At 52.2% G+C, this 19,463-nt stretch overlaps 1 non-coding gene across 1 annotated transcript; it reads left to right on the plus strand.

Annotated features, from left to right (window-relative positions):
- Positions 1-19,096: 19,096 nt before the first annotated feature.
- Positions 19,097-19,198, plus strand: LOC139022263 (U6 spliceosomal RNA). Its single transcript, XR_011473646.1, has one exon. It is a non-coding gene; the product is annotated as a U6 spliceosomal RNA (small nuclear RNA).
- Positions 19,199-19,463: the final 265 nt, after the last annotated feature.

A 19,463-nucleotide genomic window follows, 5' to 3' on the forward strand; every position in this document is an offset into this window, starting at 1 on the left:
CTGATACCCTCATTTTCCACTGTTCCTGCTTAGCTCGGGGATACAACATCCAGTTTAAAAAGCAATTCTATGCGGGGGGGGGGGGGGGGGGTGGTGGTGGTGCGGGGGGGGGGGGGTCTCTTCTCTTTTCTGACCCATCCTTCCAACTGAAAGCGGTTGGAGGAGGCCCCCAAGGCCCGGGGGAGGAGGTCTTTTCTGGACTCTGGGCTAAGGCCAGCCGTGGGCCCCTCCCTCAGGAGACAGGGCTGACTGGGGAGTTTGAATCCACTTGGGCTGGGCACTGAGTCTTGTTCTCTCTCCCCCTTTCTCTTACCACCCCTCCCCTCCCCTTGCCAAGAAGAGACTGTATCCAGGACTTTTTCTACATAGCACAGATGATTCTAAACTAATACAAGACACCCGTGGGGCAGTCGTGGACAGCCCTGGCTATGTATTTGTATGAGTTAATTTGCATGGGGTAGGCCTCTGAGGAGGAAGTTTTGTGAAAAGCAGGGGTGGGGAAGGGAGAGAAGCAAGGGATCCCCCGCTGACCTTCTGTATCACTAGAATTTGGGTTGCAAGTCAAAGAAAACCCAATTTTTGCTTAATGCAAAATCAGAATGTGTTGGCCTTGGAACTAAAGTCCAAGGGGGTGAGGGTGGCTTTAGACAAGGCTTGATCGGGGACTTTCAGCAATGTCACCAAGACCTGGTGCTCCCTGCTGTCTTCTGGCTTGGCTCTTCTCTACGTCACAGCTCTCACCCAGGCACGTTCTACCCCGTGGGGACAAAATGGCTGCAGAAGCTCCAAGCCTCACACCCTCTCCCTGGGGCAAGGAACCAGCCTGCTTCTCTGAGAGCTCAAAGTTCTGGGACTCAGTTTCATGGGCTCTGATTGGCCTGACTGATCAATGACCAAGCATCCCTTAACCAATGACTGTGGCCAGGGGCATGGAGTATAGTAATGGCGGCTGGGAGGAGTGTCACAGTCTCTATCCGGGACCTGGGTGTGTGGGAAGGGATGTTAGAGGGAGTGTGTTCATGGTGTAGTGGGGATAATTTCACTGAAATCACACAAACTGAGTTACTGCAATTGAGTGACTGGGGACAAGGCCGCCAAGAAACACTGACCCCTTATTCCTTTGAGAGAGAAAGAGAGAGAGAGAGAGAGGGGGGGGGGGGGGAGAGAGAGAGCTGCAGGGAAAAACTCAGAGGCTCCTTTGGGGCCTGGGTTGCACATTGGGACACACGTTAGAGGAGCCTTCTGCCTCCTTTGGCTCAGAGCACAGAACCGTTTGACTGTGGTGGGGACCGAGGACCTGCCTGGAGCCAGCCCTGGGAAGCAGGGCCCTCCTGGAAGGCCTGGGCAGTGAGAGAGGCGAGGGCCCTGCCTCAGGTGCCTGGTACACAGCAGGCATCAGCAAGGAGCTGGAGCAGAAGAAACATCATCAGACTGGCCGTGGGCACCTATGTGATACCCGAGGAACTTCCAGAGATGTCTCTGGGGTGTGGGTCCTCTGAGGTCCCCTATCGGAAAGAAGGGCAGCACCCCTGGAATGGGCACCTTTGCTGGCTATGATGGAAAGAACCTCAGACTGGGGGTCAAAGGATTTGAATTCTGATCCTTGCCAGACCACTTGTTGGCTAAATGACCTTGGGCAAGTCCCTCTTCCTTGCTTGCCCTCAGTTTACTCCTCTTTGAAATGGGAGTGATGCCATTCACCTCGGGAGCTGATGTGGGAATCAGGTGAGCCCGGGGAGGATGAAAAGGGGGAAAGGCTAAAGGCCCAGTTAAGCCTCCTCGTCCTGATCACTGGAGACCTGAGGGAACCGCATGCTTGTGCTCACGGGCATTCACGTCATCAGGAAAAGCGCAAAGAGGAGCAGGGTGCCCAGTGGAAGTTGGTGGACACAGAGGCCCTGGGGGCAAGGCTGCCAGCCAGGGACGTGGGTGGCTCTGTGGGACACTCCCCTCCCCTGTCCCTGAGTCAGAGGAAGAGACCCAGGCTCGACCAGTTATGGATGAGGGGGAGGGGAGGCTAAAGGGAGAAGGAAAAGCCAACAGCAAACAGCAAACACCCCCATACCCTCCACAAACAGCCTCCTCCCACAGCCCAGATGCAAATCTTCCCCTTTAGCGCTGGGGGGTGTTCCCAGGCCCGGTCTGCACTTCCTCTGGCCTCTCTCTCCCCTGAGCCCAAACGGCAGGGCCCCCTGGGTGGGGACTACATGTTTCCCAGAATGCAGCTGGTCTCAGGGACCCAGGCTCCTCTGGCCTCTGGGTGTCTCAGCCCAGCCTCTCCTCAGGTCCTGGGTTCCCTCTGCCCATTTTCATGATTGGTGTCTGTACCACCCCTCCCACTGCCAGGGTCTGCCTGCTAGATCCAAATCCTATGGCTGAACCTGAACTATGTCTGGAATCTAGGAGGCCTGAGAAATGTAGTTGTGTTTTTTAAATAAACTTTATCTTTTAGAGGAGTTTTAGGGTTGAAGCAAAATTGAGCAGAAAGTATAGAGAATTCCCATATACTCCTGGCCCCATACACACACAGCCTCCTCCTCTGTCGACAACCCCCTCTAGATCAAGCATGTCAAACTCATGGCCCGCGGCCTGCATGTGGACCACAACGGATATTTTTGCGGCCCAGCCAATATAACGGTGTGAGCAGTTATTTACAATTATGAAAGGAAACACGTCTCCTATCAGATCCAGAATTACTGACATTCGCCTTGGGTCAGTTTTGAAAGTAATCACTGCGAACAAGATTTACCCCGAAGTAGGAATGACAGTAGCAGAGAAGAGATGCCAAGTGTCAGGAAGAAAACATTAATTTTATCATTGCTCTTGTTCTTTTTAATACTATACTTTTCGAAATAAACCTACTTTTCTATGAAAATTGAAGCTTTTTGTTTTGTTTTGTTTTTGCAGCCCACATAAACTTAAACCTTGTTTATTTGGCCCGCGTTAGCCTTTGGCTTTGACATGCTTGCTTTAGATGGTATATCTGTGACAATTGTTGCGCCTACATAGACTCATAATCACCCCAAGTCCATAGTTGACATTAAGGTTCATTCTTGGTTTTGCACGTTCTGTGAGTTATAGTATCATGTAAAGGTGTTTTCATTGCCCTAAAAATCCTTTTTGCTTTCTCCACCCTTCCCTCTCTCCCCACTAAACCCTGGCAAGCACTAATCGTTTTTCTTCCCCTAGAATTCTCTATTATTTTCACCCCAGAGAATTCATGTTTTGAAAGACTTAATCTAGGATCAAGTAGTTAAGGGAACAGGCCAGGAGCCACAGTAGCCTGCGCTCAGATCCCTGGCCCACCTGCTTCCTCGCTGTGGGACCTGCAGGAAGTCGCTTCACCCCTCCGTGTCTGAGGATCCTCTTCTGTATTAACAGTCCCACCGCAGGAGACCGATGTGAAGATGAAGTGAAATTATTCACAGAAAACTCTTGGCAGTGTCTGGCAGGTGCTCAAAACTCAATAAGCGTTTGCTCTGATTCTTGGTGATTAACTCAAAGCAGCCTCATTACAAAGACAATTCCTGTTAAGCCCTTTTCCCTCCCGACTTTTTATTTTGGAAAATCTCAACCTACAGAGAAGCTGAAAAGTGAACACAGTGAGCACCTCTATAGCTTTCACCTGGGTTTATGAGTCATTCACATGTTGCCACATTTGCTGTTTCTCTCTTTCAGGAGGTAACTTGCAAGCATGATGATGGTCTACCTCTGAAGACACCAGCTATTATCTCAGAAGAACAAGGACGTTCTCTGCATAGTCACAAAACCTGATGCAATAATGGTCTTTAACATATACTCCGTGTTAAATTATCGCCAAGGGCCCTAACCGGTTTGGCTCAGTGGGTAGAGTGTTGGCCTGCGGACTCAAGGGTCCCAGGTTTGATTCCGGCCAAGGTCATGTACCTTGGTTGTGGGACATACCCAGTGGGGAGTGTGCAGGAGGCAGCTGATCGATGTTTCTCTCTCATCGATGTTTCTAACTCTCTATCCCTCTCCCTTTCTCTCTGTAAAAAATCAATAAAGTATATTAAAAAAAATGTTCTCCAAGGGTTCCAATAATGTCATTTTTAATCAAGGATCTTAACAAGGGTCATAGATCAGGTGACTGGTTACCTTCTGCCTTGGCTTTCCTTCTTGGCCGTGACATTTTAAGGAGTTCCTGCCAGTTTTAAGAGAATACCGTACAATGTGGATCTGTCTGGTTGTCGCCTCGTGGCTAGATACGCATTTGGGGGCAAGAATGCCCCATAGATGATATTCTCATTGCCTCATCTCAGGAGGCTCGGAATGCCAGTTGTTTGCACACTTAGCGGTTTCCACCATCTTTCCCCATTTAAACATCTGTCCCCACTGGAATTCTCTGGGGATTCGCTTGGTTGGGAATCACTAACCTAGTGTCTAAGTTTCTAACCTCCGTCTTATGGATGAAGCAATTAAGGTTAGAAAAATACCCAAATACCCAGAAAGCCAGTGGCGGGACTGGGGCTGGGCAGAACCCAGGCTGTCCTGATGCCCAGCTCAGTGCCCACCCCCTGCCCTGCCTCTGACCAAATGCTCAGAGGGTTTGGTCCTGAGCCTTCTTAGGAAGAAGGCCTCTGTTTCCTCAGGAAGCTCTCAGTCTGAGAATCTGTTTCTGACTCGGGGTAGGAGTGAAACACGAAGGGGTAGGCAGCGTGAGGGCCCACAGCTATCTCTGTAGATACCTGTCCCCACCATGGAGGTGAAGTGACCTTTAGGAGCCATCTCGTTCAACCCCAACTTTCCGAGGAGGGAACTGAGGCCTGAGTAGTGCAGTGGCCTGTCCCAGGGCTGCTGGGCTCACGGTCATCTCCCTGGAATGGCTCAGCAGCTGGATGTTGGGTTCCCAGGCGCCAAAGGAAAATCTGTGCTGGAGTTTCCCATTTCATTTTGATTTTTTCTATTCTTTCTTTTATGTTTTAAATTTATTTTTCTTTTTAAAAAATATATTTTGTATTGATTTTAGAGAGGAAGGGAGAGGGAGAGAGAGATAGAAACATCAATGATGAGAGAGAATCATTGATAGGCTGCCTCCTACACGTCCCTTACTGGGGATGGAGCCCACAACCTAGGCATGTTCAACCACTGAGTTATGCCGGCCAGGCTCTATTCATTCTTTTAAATTTGGGCCATGTGGGTCACAGCCTTCACATATGGCTGACAGTAGTGATGGAGTTGGGGCTAGAACCCAGTCTCCTTTATCCTAAATCCTTCTACTTCACCACACCGCACCCTCTACTCCAAGAACCACTGGCTTTTTTTCATCAGCTTTTCCTATTATCAAACACTGTGGAGCCGGTACCGGACTTCTCTCATTGGACCTCAAGACTCCCCAAGGTAGTTACTATTATAGATTCAGAGATGAAGGAAGGCTTCAGGAAGTCAATGAGTTGCCAGGATTGCAGAGTAAATGGTAAGGTCTGCCACTGAAGCTTATGCTCTCTGCCAGCGCCATCCAGAACTTTCTGTGACGAGGGAATGTTATGTTTGCACTGGCCAATACGGTAGCCACTAGCCACCTGTGCTGCCGAGAAACCAAGTTTTACTTTGATCCAATTTTGATTCATTTCAATTGAATGGCCACATGGGGCTGGTGGCTCATGGCCACTGTATCAGACAGCACTGCCCCCGTCCTTCCGGAAGGCCAAGGAAAGACTCAGAACATCCCCTCTGGCCTTGTTGTAGTTAAACAGCTCACAGATTGTCTTGAGCAAAACACAGTTTCGGCCACTAGCTCCCGAGCATCTCAAAATAGTACAGGGTTCTAGCCCTCCAGGGTTAACGAGATACTGCCTGCTGCCCACGGTGCTCAGAGGTACCAGATGGGAAAGTTGGATGGTTTGGGAGGTGCGAAGGCCCCTGGTGGCTTCTGAGATGGGGAAGGGAAATGTCTTCCTGCGGCATCCTGGAATACCAGCATCCCAAGCTGTTGCCTGGGAGATGGGGCTTGATGAAGACCTCCCAGGGGGCACTGGCCTGCAGCAGGGCCACCCCTGGAGGACAGGATCAAGGAGAGGAACAAATGGGGCTGGGCTGGGGCATCTGGGGCAAAAGGTGGAGAGATTCTGGGACTTTGCCAGGTTGAGGAAGGGGCCAGGATGGGCCTGCTGGGGATGGTGTGGCTGAGGACAGGGCAAGTGATGGCAGCGGCTGTCAGCAAGGGGATGTGGTGGGGGACGCCGGAGTGGAGACTCACACAGGCTTGGGCAGAAGTGGTGCCTACAAACTAAAAACCCTTCCTGTAAACCAACTGCTTGTGCGATCAACTGTCAGAGCAAGAGTAAGTAATTAGAGGCCAGGAAGAGGCTTGTTACCACATAGGCGTGGGGCAGGCACCTTCCTGACTGACACCTCGGTGGCTGCAGCAATGCCTTAGTTACCCTTCCCAGCAGGACCGCTTTCTAATTACCTCTAGCCCAGCACCAGTGTGTTTCCCACTGCATTTCATTTCCGGGCCTGTTGAATGCTGAATTAATTTTTAATCACCCCGGAGGTGTTGAGTTTAATTATCCAGATTGAAAGCAACAAGAACAGGATTTAGAGGGCAATTTTGGGGGGTGCTTCTTGGAAATGGGAACATATATGTTTCCAGACAGCTGATGGGAGGGGGCAGGGCATGCCTTGGCTCTCCAGCTTCAGTGTCTGTGTATCTGGGAGCCTACAGCACACCAAGACAGGGTCAAGGCGAGAGGAAGTAGGACATGTGGTCCCTGGAGAAGACCAGGCTGAGGCAGTTAAGGCATCTTGGGCACCTGCATAGCCAGAGAGAGAGAGAGAGACAGACACACCTTAATTGTTGTGTCCTAGTCACCTCACCTGGCCCGGAGGTGCTGGTGCTGGAGGAGTGTCAAGGGCCAGATCTGTGAGGCTCCTGAACAGCTCTGCCCTGTGGGTGATCAACAGCCTTTGAAGGGCCTCCAGCAGTTTAGGAAAATCTCCTTGGCCACAATATGAAGGAGTGCCCACTAGGAAGTAGGCAACAAAGCTTTTGGGGTAACCCGGGAGGAATGTCCTGCATTAAGGGAGAGCTGGAAAAGGGCAGGCAGGACTAGGGGAGGCCCAGTGGGCTGCAGCAGAGAGCGTGAGGCATGGGGAATAGTGTCCAGTACTGGCTTCCGAGGTCGGCAGGGGCGGCCAAAAGCAGGGTGTGAAGGCTGTGGCCTAGTGTTTAATGATGGCAGCTCAGTGGCTACAGCTCAGGGCAGTGGGTAGTCACATGGCAGGGAGCCCTAGAGACTGGACAGTGCCAAGCAGAGTTCTGGAGGGCAGAGACCACGTCTGTACAATTATGTGTGTTCCCTACAGCCTGAGTACCTTGGATTCCACTCATGGTCTTTGATCACTGCTCCTCACATAAATCACCCCTCGCCTCTCCCCCTTTCCCCCTGCTCACCTGGGGACAGCAGGGAGGACAGCCCACTAGGCTAGAAGCTGCTGTCGGGGTGTGGGAGGCAGGGGTCTGGCCCAGAGCCGTGGTGGTCGAGGCTCACCATCTAGGCATTGGGGCCAAGCCTTGGATATTCATCTGTCCACTTTGTTCTCACAACGTCCCATGAGGTGGGTGTTTTATTTGGAGTTCTCTAGGCCTATCTGTTTGACCAAGGACCTTCGAGGTGCCAGGCCCTGCTCCAGGCTCTGGAGATGCAGCATTAACTCAGTAGACTTTCATTCTATTGACCGTATGTGTCAGAGAAACATCTCAGCTGGCCTAGACAGAGGACACGGACAGGCTTATGAACGAAGGCAGCAAAGGTTCTGTTTTAGGCAATGTGGGAGCCAGGAGCTCAGGAGCCATATTGAGACTCGTTTCCCCACCCGAGGATATTTTTCCATTGATTTTTAGAGAGAGTGGAAAAGAGAGGGAAAGACATAGAGAAATATCGATGTGAGAAAAGCAAGTCTATTGGTTGCCTCCTGCATGAGCCTCGACCAGGGAGGAGCCTGCAACCAAGGTACATGCCCTTGACCGGAATCGAACCCAGGATCCTTTGGTCCATCGGGCGACACTCTATCCACTGAGCCAAACAGGTTGGGGCTAGGGTCTCTCAGTTCTGCCTCTTTTTCTTTTCTTCATACTCAGGTAGGCTCTTCCTATGCAGTGACAATTTGGCCATCAGCAACTCCAGGCTTATATCCCAATAATCCAAAAGAGAGCCTTTTCTTTCTTAATGGGTCCAGCAAAAATCCCAAACCTAATGCTCATTGGCTGGATTTAGTCACATGCTCTTATCTCTGAACTCATCACTAAGGCTGGTAGAACAAGATGCTCTGATCAGCTGCGTATGCACCTGACAGGTGGGCTCATTGCCAGGAGAACCCAAGGAATGGAGAGTTTGGGAATAGCAATTTCCCAAGGAGAAATCATGGTGCTGGAGGAAGAGAGGGGAAACTGAGGTTCAGTGACATTAAATAACTTACCCAAGGAAGCAACTAGTATATATCTGTGCAGGATTTGAACTCAACTCCAGAACCTGATCACTGAACCTCCAACTTTCATTGTCCTTACTTTCCAGGGTTAAATCCTAGCTCTGCCATTGATTACGTAAGCTCTCTGGGTCTCAGTTTCCACCTCTGTGAAATGGAGGGTTGTTGGGGGATTACTGAGTTGAAGAATGTGAAACTCCCTGGAATAGTGCCTAGCTCGTGCGTGGTGGGAACTGAATACATTTTTAAAAATTAAATCAAACGGTAGGAGCTCAAGAAAAGATGTTGAAATGGCGGAAAGGATGACACTTCTGAGCTTTCATATTCTGCCAGGCTCCCTCTGAGTCTCCTTTGTGCTGCAGCAGGGCAGCAGGAAGGGAAGAGCAGGAGAAAGAGGGGTGTCATGGGAGGGGGAGGGCTTCTCCTCCTACCATGAGAATAAGACCCAATTTCCGGGCCATCAATATCAAGGGAAAAGGAAATCCTGCTCCAGAGCTGGAGGAAAGCCCCCACCTCACTCTCCACCCCAGAGATGTGCGCTTGCGGTGGGGGAGGGGGGAGCTCCTCCTTCCTCCCAGCATCCTCTCCCCCACCCCGCCCATAATCTCCCATCCAGAAGAGGCTGCTGGGAATGCCTGTGTCCCCACATGAGCCATCTTGGTAACAGCGCCTGCCACGTGCCTCCCACCTCCCTTCCCTTCAATGTTGAGCAGAGATTATTAACATGGAGGCAAAGAGGCGGGGCTCTCCAATTAGGATGGTTTGGGTTCAACTCCTGCTATTTTCCTGTGCACTGACAAAATGGCCTGTGGTGAACACTGCTAGTCACTCATGTAATGAACCCCGCCCCAGTCAGTGCCCCTGAGCACCTGTAGGTAAACACATACACACACACACACACACACACACACACACATACCATGCACACCTTTCCTTGGAGTGGCAGTGTGCCTAGCCCCAGGGAATGGGTTATAATTGGTCTACACCAGTGGTTCTCAACCTTCCTAATGCCGCGACCCTGTAATACAGTTCCTCATGTTGTGGTGACCCCCAATTTCATTGTTACAAATTGAACATAATTAAAGCATAGTGATTAATCACAAAAGCAATATGTAATTATATATGTGTTTTCCGATGGTCTTAGGCGACCCCTGTGAAAAGGTCGTTCGACCCCCAAAGGGATCGCGACCCACAGGTTGAGAACCGCTGGTTTTCACCAAGGATTGGCAAACTATGGCCTGAGGGCCAAATCTGATTGCTCCCTGTTTTTGTATGGCCGGTGAGCTAAAATGATTTTGGACATTTTTTTTAATGGTTGAAAAACACAAAAGAAAAATAATATTTTGTGACACATGAAAGTTATTTGAAATTCAAGTTTGTGTCCATGAATAAAGTTTTATTGGCACACAGCCACACCCATTTGTTTATGGATTTTCTAGAGCCCTTTCTTGCTATGACGGCAGAGTTTCGTAGTTTCGATAGAGACTGCATGACCCACAAAGCCTAAAATATTCACTCTCCAGCCCTTTACAGAAGTGTGCTGACCTTTGGTCTAAGATAATGGTGATAATCCTGCTCCCTTTTCCCCAGCCTTTCTTGCCGCTCGGAGTGGCCACATGTTCCAGTTCTTTCCGAAGAGAACTAAGCAGAAGCCTGCTGGGGAGGAGTGTATGAAAGCATTGCTTTTCAAAGGGAAGGAAACAGCTATGGGGGGACCTGCCCTACTTCCTACTTCCTGCCCTAAGCGTGGGTATGCTGTCTGGAGCCCACTCGGCCCTTTTCTTTCAGAGCTCGTTTCCTGCCCAGGAGCTGGAAAACAGGGTCAAGAGTCCAGTTGGGAGGGCTGGCTGGGGGCCAAGAATGGGGGAGGTCCACCCTGCACATCTGCCCTGGACTGTGGGCAGCTTCTCACCCAGACCCGGTTTGTACACAGAGGAGCCACCAGTCACCTGAGCTGGACTCTGCTGGCCCCCACACTGACAGCCAGAGGGGAGAAGAAGGGCTGAGATTCCTGGTGACCAGCACTTCCTTGCGTCGCCTGGGTTCCCCTCTACCACTAGCTCCTTCCACACAGTAGCTGAGAGGAAGGAGGTCATTAAAAAAAAATGTTGGGTGGTTGAATAGTGGATGGATGAGGAAGGGGGAGGGAGTGAATGAATGAAGGAAAGAAAAAACAGTTATTAAGAGGCTTCCACACACATGAGCCCACAGCAACCCTGTGAGGCCTCAGGCTAGGTATTATTACGCCCATTTAATAGAGGAGAAACGGAGGCTCTATAAGACTAATTGACTTCCCTAAGGTCACAGAGTTAGAAGACCTGAAGCTGGGACCCAAACCCCAGCTGGTTCAAATCCCTGGGCACAGGCCCCTCCAGCCTCCCCTCCTTGGACATCAATCACCTCTTGGCCATGCTCGGCCCACTAGATAGGGACCCAGGCGAAGAACCTGCCATCACCTCAGTGAAGCATGAAAGGGACTTTCGTGATGTGGGCCTGGGCAGCTGCCAGGAACGCCTCTCATCCACATCCTCCAGTCCTGCTCTTGAGACCGCCAAGAACACGTCACCTCCTTAGCAGGTGCTGAGAGCATATTTGTGGAATGAATGAGTTGCCTTGTATCAGTACAAATTCCTCAACAAAAAGTCATAGGCTGCAAAATCTCCAAAAAAACAGGTAAAATTGACTCCACGTTTCCTAGCTTTGCACCAGATTGGAGTGTGCCTTCTGGTCGCAGAATAAGCCCCCTGCACAAGCTCATGGTCATCAGCACTGTGATCATGGGTGCCACTCACCACACCAAGCACGAGATGGAAATGGTCTCAGATAAACTTTAGAACAACCCGATGAGGATATTGCTATCCTCATTGGAGAATCTGGAGCTCAGAGAGGTTAAATGTCTTAAAATAATAATAATAATAATAATAATAATAATAATAAATATATATATATATATATATTGATTTCAGAAAGGAAGAGAGAGGGAGGGAGAGATAGAAACATCAATGATGAGAGAGAATCATTGATTGGCTGCCTCCTGCATGCCCCACACTGGGGATCGAGCCCACAACCCACGCATGTGCTCTGACCGGGAATCGAACCGTGACCTCCTGGCTCATAGGTCGACGCTCAACCACTGACCCACGCCGGATGGGCCAGAGAAGTTAAATGTCTTGACCACAGCCACATAGCTAGTAGGTGGCATGGTCTGATTGAAACCCAGGTCTTTTGCTCCCATGGAGTAAGAGCGGAGGTGCAGGAAGACTGGGGTGGGGTGGATCTATAGGACTGGCTTGGGGGACAATGGCTTCTCTGGATCCTGTATGGAGCGTTGACAGGGAAGAGAAAGGGGCTGCTCGCAGAAACCGAAGTGGGTGAGGCCTCGAATGCCCACAGGACTTGTCGTTTCAGCCAGACTGTCCCTGTCCCGTGCCAGATCAGCCCTGGGGTGATCATTGAGCGGCCTGAGTGTTTGGGGGTGGGGAGAGTGGTGGATTAGGAGGGGCCGGGCTGGGCTGGCGTGATTGTGACTCTCGCCTACATCAGCCTCTCATGGAAGTGCTGGTGACTCATCTACCCTTCCCAGCCAGCGGGGGCCCCTATCAGGGTGTGACTTGTGGTAAACAAACCACAAAATGCCATCTGGGCAAAGGGGGAAGTGAGGAGGGCATGTGGCTCAAAGGGCAGCCCGTGGTCTCATCCTGGGCCGGCCCACCCAGCCGTGGCAGGAAAGCTTTCCCTGCTGGGTGAAGCGTGCCGGAAAGTGTCCTCTGGCACTTCTGACCTCTCTTTCCAGAGAGGTTCTCGGACCTCCACTGCCCTGGGCTGGGCCACAGGGATGGCTGTTCTAGCCCGGGCCATGGGTCTTAGAGTCCGGAGACCACATCTCTGGGGGCTTCTGAGAGGTGTGCCTGGGTAAACCGACCTGCACGTGGCCACTGACCCCTATGCTAAGCCCGGCAGATGAAGATGGCCGACGGGGTAGGTGCTCAATAAAGGTTGCTGCCCCACTGATGACATGAACCTCAAACTCAGAGGCCGGAGGAGAAAAGGAGGAAGCATACCCCAGCCCTCAAGCGACGCAAAACCTCACTCACCTGTATTACTCAATGAACAGAACAATTAAGTATTAAGTTGGGGGACCCTCCCTGGGTGCTCTGAGAATTTAACATGGGGGCTGGGGCTCTTAGGCAGACTTCCTGGAGGAGGCAGACTCAGGTTGGTTCCCATGGGGAGCCTGGGTCTGAGTGCGGAGGGAGTGCAATATGAGCCCAGTGAGAACTGTGGTGATTGTCTGATCCTTCAACGGGGAATGGCCTTCTACACCTGGTCTGATGCCCTCAGGCCTGTACCACAGTAACAGTGCTTGGTTATAGGTTTACCCTGTGTCAGAAACCCGATAAGCACAGGCGCATCCTTTGCACTTCATCTTCATGTCAACCCTGTGGTGGAGGTACCATCACTGACCCATTTTACAGGTGAAGAAACTGAGGATCTAACAGGCTCAGTAAATTGCCTGAAGCCACATGGATACAGAGGGGAGAAGGAGCTGGACCTATGTGTCCAGTACGGTAGCCACTACCTGTGAGTGGCTACTGAGCACTTGGAATGTGGCTAATCCCACTTGAGCGGTGCTATCGATGGAAAAAAGCACACTAGAGTTCAAAGACTTTGTATGAAACAAACAAAAAAGGGTATAAGACATTTCAACAACTCTTTTTACTACTTACGATGTTCCGGATAAGTTATGTGAAATAAAATATATTATTTAAATGAATTTCATCTTTTTTTTTTTTAATGTGGCTAGTCGAAAACTTTAAATTCCAGGGGTGGCTGTCAGCCTCAGGGTGAACTCCTCTAGCAACGGGGTATTCGTGTCCTAGGGTGGCCATAACTGAGTGCCACAAACTCAGTGGCTTCAACAACGGCAATGTGTCTCACATTCCAGAGGCTAGAAGTTTGAAATGAAGGTGTTGGCAGGATGGTTCCTTCTGAGACTGGAAAGGAGACTCCGTCCCGGCCTATCACCTAGCTCTGGGTTCGCTGGCCGTCTTTTGTGTTCTTTGATTCCAGCCACATCCCCCCAATCTCTGCTTTCCTCCTCACCCGGTGCCCTCCCTGTGCACCTGTCTGTCCGAATGGTCCCCCTTAAGAGGACACCAGCTGTTCGCACCAGGCGAAGACACAGCCAGAAGACGGCGGACGGCAGTCTGCAACCTGCAAGAACCTGACCAGGTGACATCCTGACCCCAGACTTCCAGCCTCCAGAATGTCACCCCCTGTGGCAGCACCTCAGTCATCCTCAGCCTCTGAGGCCAGCCAACGCCATTTGCGGACCTTAACTCCTCATTGCTGAACAACCATGAGCTCCCAAGCTTGTCAGCATTATTCCACCCAGGGGGAGGCTGTCGCCAACGCCTGGCCAGCCTGCATCTGCGGTGTCTGCACCTACCTGTCCCTGGGCTGCTACGTCCACCTCGACGATGTGGCTCCGGAGGGCGTGGGCCATTTCTTCCACTCGTAGGCGAAGCGTGAGGGTGCCGAGTGTCTCTTAAAGATGCAAAACCAGCACAGCAGCCGAGTTCTCGTCCAGGACGTGCGGAAGCCGTCCCAGTACGAATGGGGCAAAACTCAGGACGCCATGGAAGCCACCATGGCCTTGGAGAACCTGAACCAGGTCCTGTTTGAGCTGCAGGCCCTGGGTTCTGCCCACGCAGACCCTCAGCTCTGTGACTTCCTGGAGAACCACTTCCCGGGTGAGCAGGTGAAACTCATCAAGAAGATGGGCCACACCTGACTCACCTCCGCAGTGTGGCCGGCCCCCAGGCTGGGCTGGGCTGGGCGAGTGTCTCTTTAAAAGGCTTGCCCTCAGGTACATCTAGGAGCCTTTGGAGCTCAGAGGCCTTTGAGGGCCCCCCTCTGCCTTCCCCTGGTGTCTGGCTTTTGCCTGAGCCTCTTCCTGAAACCACTAGCAATCCTTTTAACCATTCTGAAGTCTTCCTCTCCCGTGCATTGGACCAAATGGAAACAATAAAGCTTTTTGCGGCAAAATAATAAAAATAATAATAATAATAATAAATAAAATAAAAGGTCACCATTATATTGGATTTAGGGCCCATCCTACTGCAATATAACCTCATCTGCAAAGACCCTATTTCCAAATAAAGTCATATTCTGAGGTCCTGGGGGTTAGGACTTCAATCGATAAATGTTGGGGGCGTACAATTCAACCCATGACCCCTGGGGAACGCCCTCCCTCTCCTGTAGCTCATTCCTCAGTATTTGGATCACCCTAGTGATCTGCCGTGGGTGCCAGCCCGTAGACCCACTAAGGGTTCCTTCTCAGATCACTTGCAATGCCTGCTGCACCTCTGTGAAGTGGCGGCAGGAGCCGGGGACATCCACAGTTCTTCCTCCGGAGCCCAGGTGTGACTGGCCCCACCTTGGGTGAGACTTCATCTGATCCGATAACAACTGGAGAGCCGAAAGGAGAAAACTGATAAGGGAGAGGTTAATAATAATGGGGTGGGGTGGGGGGGGGGGGGGGGGGAGGAACGAAACCCAGATGACCTTTGCCCTTTCCAACTTTGATTTACAAACAACACAACCAGAAGGTCACCTGGGTCTGCGGTGGCTGTAAAACCCTCATCAGCTGACACAGCATCTGTTCAGCGCCCTGGGAATTTCCAGTCCTGGCAAATGTGACGGTAACACGGTGGGCCACTTCTCTTTCCTCGTCCTGGCAGCCCTTCAACACCGTCCCAAGAGCGGGAGGGGTCCTGGTGAGGGCTCTGTCTGCCAGACTTGTCCCCCATGTCCCTGTAAGAAGAGGGGTTGGCTGAGGAGAGCTCTACAGTCCCTCAGAGCAGGCAGGCATCTGGGGCCCAGCTCGACTCCTTGCCACAAGGGTGACTTGGGAAAGTCACAGAATTTATTTAAGCCTCTGTTTTCTCACCTGCAAAATAGGAAAAAGAAAAACAGCTTGCCCTGGTTGGGGTGAAGAGTAACGTAAGAGGCCCGGTTGGGGCTCAGGAGGGAGGAAGGACCAAGGTGGGCCCAACTCCATCAGCGCCCTGGCCCCCTCGTTGTATGTTAGGTTGAGTAGGGCCCTTGCCACTCGGAGGGTGTGGGCCAGGGGAACAGCAGCGGCCCCGGGGAGCGAGTCAGAAATGTAGACTCCCACCCCCCAACCCCCAGGCCTGCCGAACCAGAATCTGCGTTTTAGCACGATTCAATGTGCTCTCACTGAAGACTGAAAATCACTGTTTTCATGGGCACTGTTTTTGCCTGTCCTGAGTCTGTTCCCCCTTCTTCTGGTAACAGTGATCTTATTTTCTTTGGGCAAAGCATGCCTCCAACTCTAGCTCTATGGGCTTCGCTGGGGCTTAACTACCCTCCAGGTCCCCACGGGGGCATGAGAGCTGGTCCTGGCAAATCAGAACCAACCCTGGGCTCCGCCTGGGGCTGCTGGGAAAGAGGAGCTCTCTTATGTAGCCTTCATTCAGCTGCAGGATGGAGGCCTGGAGCTGGGTGCCCGCGTCTCGGCCACCACCACGGAGAATCTAAGAATGGAGTTCCCAGGGAGAGGAGAGAGAGAGAGAGAGGAAGGGTCTGACCAGACACTGCTGTGTGTAAATCCTGAGAGCTGTGAGAGCCATCTGCTGTGTGTGTGGGTCAGGGCCGAGCCCCAAAGTGGCGGGTGCCCATGAGGGAGGCTGGGGCTGTGCACTCGGTGGGCGGAAATGAAAGTGCTGGGAGGTGTGAGTGGGATGACCTGTTGCCTTGGGAGCTGTGTTGCGTGTCAATGTGATGCGGCTCTGTCGGTGGGGATATTGTTGTCTCTGTGAGTCTGTTGGTGTGTGACTGTTGGATGTAGGGACAAGGGTGAATCATCTGCTAGATGCGTGAGTGCACGCGCTTGTCGTGCCTCGTGGGTTGCTTGGGCATGTCCCATGGTGGTGTGACAGGCGGGTGTCCAGTGCGCGCCCAGTGAGTGGATGGGCAAAGTGTGTCCAGCCCGGGTCAGGCCATGCATTTGGTCAGTGCTCATGACTGCCCAAGGGCAGGTCCTGTCCCAGGGCTCACCTGTCCTCTGCTAATTCCCAGTCACTACCTCAGCCTGGGGGCGTTGAGTGAGCCCCGCTGGGCTCCTCCCCCCTCCCCATCGGCCTTTTCAGAGCAAAGGAAGCTGCAAACTCCTAGGCAGCGCAAAGCCCCTGGGTCCCAGTCACCACTTTTTTAAAGAAGGAAACGTGAAGACATTTTCATCCCTGCTTCCAGAAAGCCGCTTTCAGATCAGATGTGTCTTCGCTCCAAGGCCTGTGCCTGGAGAGCCTGGTGACTCCTGGGCGTTGTTGTCACAGACCTGGGGGACATTAGAATCAGAGCCCTGGCCCCACTGTGAAAGGGGGGGGGGGAGTGCCTGGGCCTTTGTGTGAGGCTGGGGGGGGGGGGGGGGGCGGGGAGGGGCTGGCAGAGGGGAGGCAGGAGGGCGGGGAGGGAGGAGAGGAGAGAGAGGCTGGAGGTCAGAGGGGCAGGTCAGGAGGGGCTTCCTGTCCAGGAACAGGGGGACCTGGGCAGTTATGAGGCTCCAGGGAGAGGCTGACACCAGGCACTGAGCCTCTGGGGGGGGCGGGGGGGGAGGGTCTCTGTGCTGTCAGGAGCCACCGCAGGAGAGCACAAGGGAGGGGCTTCCTCGGCACCGCACCCCTTACCTGACCCCCAGCTCCTCTGACCTGTGTGGGAATGTGGTGCTGGAATGAAAAGTGACATAACTGTGTTGGACCCGGCTTTGCCCACCTCCTCATGATTCCTTCATCCTCAGCCAGAGGAGGACCCCAGAGAGAAGGGCCTCCCCCTCCTGCCCTGGGGAGGGGGGGGTGCTGGCTGACCTGGGAGGCGTGTTCCCTGGGCCTTACCTCTGAGAGCAGAAACCCCACCATGGCAGCCGGGGCTGCCGCCCGCTGGGCAGAGCGGTGCCAAATGACTCTCCCCTCCTGAGTTCCGTGGCGGGAAACTGTGAGGAAATAAATTTCCTCTCGATATGCTGTGGCTTGGCTCCAGCAAGCTTCCCAATGGCCCATAAAATAACAGTAACATTTATTGGGCGCTTGCCTTGTGCCAAGTGCTATTAAGTCGATCTTAAAGAGAGACACTATTAGCAGCTCCATTGGCGAGCAAAGAGAGGGTAGGGGACTGCCCACCTCCCAGGGACAGGGAAATCCCCGTGCCCAGGCTCGGAGCCCAGGCAGCCCTGGTACCTAACCACTGGGAAGCCCTGCTTCTTAGGAAAAGGTAGGTGTGTGGGGCAGCGAGGAGGGTGGGGAGCATCTCAGAGGCTGACAAGTGTCTGTCCTTTCCTCCAATGAGACACACTCATTCCCTCCGCAGGGTCTTTGCACTGCTGTTCCCTCTGCTGAAATACCTTCCTCCCCTGCCCCCCCCCCCCCAATCTTCACGCGCTGACCCCCCTCATCACCCGCTGCAGCCCAGATGCCTTCTCCCCGGAGAAGTTGCCTGGTGCAAGCTCTGGCGGGCGTGTCATCCCAGTTGAGTTCCATCACCACGGTCACCATTCGGACACTGTAAGCCTAACGCGCTTGCCCACTTGTTTCCGTGCGTAAGGCTGGGCCGTGTCTGTGTTGTTCATTTTGTACCAGTGTCCGGTGCAGAGAAGGCTGAGGAAATACAGGCCAGGAGGGTCTCTGAGGGCTGCAGGCGAGTGGGGAGCAAGCGTCCTGTGTGCTGTAGAAGCACACCCCGCAGGAGAGGCTGGGGGGCCTCAGGAGGGACTCGGGGAGCACAGCCCAGAGGAGGGGACTTGGCTCCCACAGGCCAGCATCCGGGGCTTCTCTGCCCTGGGGAGCCCCTTTACACGCTCCATGAGAACTATGGGCTCGTCTCACAGCAAAGGAAGCACGATTTACATGTGGGTTTTGGTGTCCAATCGCAAGTTTTAAGTTTTAGTTTCTAGTCTTCAGACAAGACAAAGGAAGACATCCCCCACCCCCCAAAGGTCACCCAGAGGCGTAATATACAGCAGCCCTTTATTCCCCTCCCTTATCTCAGCCAGACATCTCCAGGGAGCTGCCCCTCAGTGGCAGTGGGGTCGTTAACCTCGTGGTCTGTCGCCAGTGACACGACCCAGCTCTGTGCTTTACATCATACTTAGCAGGGTCACGGGAGGTACATGGGGACTTGAGGGTCACGCATCTCAGACTGCCTTCCCGCCCATGTACCGGCTGGATACAGGCACAGCCGCTCCCATCCCCTCCTCAAGCGCCACAATGCTTGTACAGATACTCTGCAGTGGGGTGTAGACTAAGAAAGACCAGTCCAAAGTACACATCCAACAGCAGGGAGCTGGTTAAGCAAACCAGAAACTGTCTAGACTAGGTTTTCTCAACCTTGGCCCGATCGACGTTTTTGGGGGACTGTCCTGCACTGTAGGATGTTTAGCAGAGTCCTGGCCTCCATCCACCAAATGCCAATAGCACCTCCTACCCCAATGTGACACCCGGAAATGTCTGCAGACATTGCAAATTACCTGTTCAGAACCAAATCCATTGGTCCACACAATGGAATTCTGTGCAACTGTTAAGAATGACACGTAAAATAAAAGAAAAGAAAAAAAAAAAAAGAATGACACGTAATAGTGCTCCCTTCTGCAGCACACATACTAAAATTGGAGCAATACAGAGAAGATTAGCATGGCCCCTGCGCAAGGATGACATGCAAATTCGTGTTCCATATTTTTTAAAAAAAGACACATAATAATAAAAGTAATGATAACTAACACTTACTGAGGGAACACTATGTACCAGGCCCAGTTCTGAGCTTTACACATAATTTCTTTAATCCTCACAGCATCCCCATTTTACATATGAGGAAATCAAGGCACAGTTAGTTAACTTGACCAAGGTCACACAGCCAGTTAGATGCTCACAACACAGTGTTAAGAGAAAAAAGAGAAAATAGTACATGTAGTATGATTTCACTTTTTTGTTTGTTTAAACACACAC

This window comes from Myotis yumanensis, unplaced genomic scaffold (assembly GCF_028538775.1).
Source record: "Myotis yumanensis isolate MYYU_CA2020_CCGP unplaced genomic scaffold, mMyoYum1.0.hap1 SCAF_13, whole genome shotgun sequence".
Taxonomy (NCBI): domain Eukaryota; kingdom Metazoa; phylum Chordata; class Mammalia; order Chiroptera; family Vespertilionidae; genus Myotis; species Myotis yumanensis.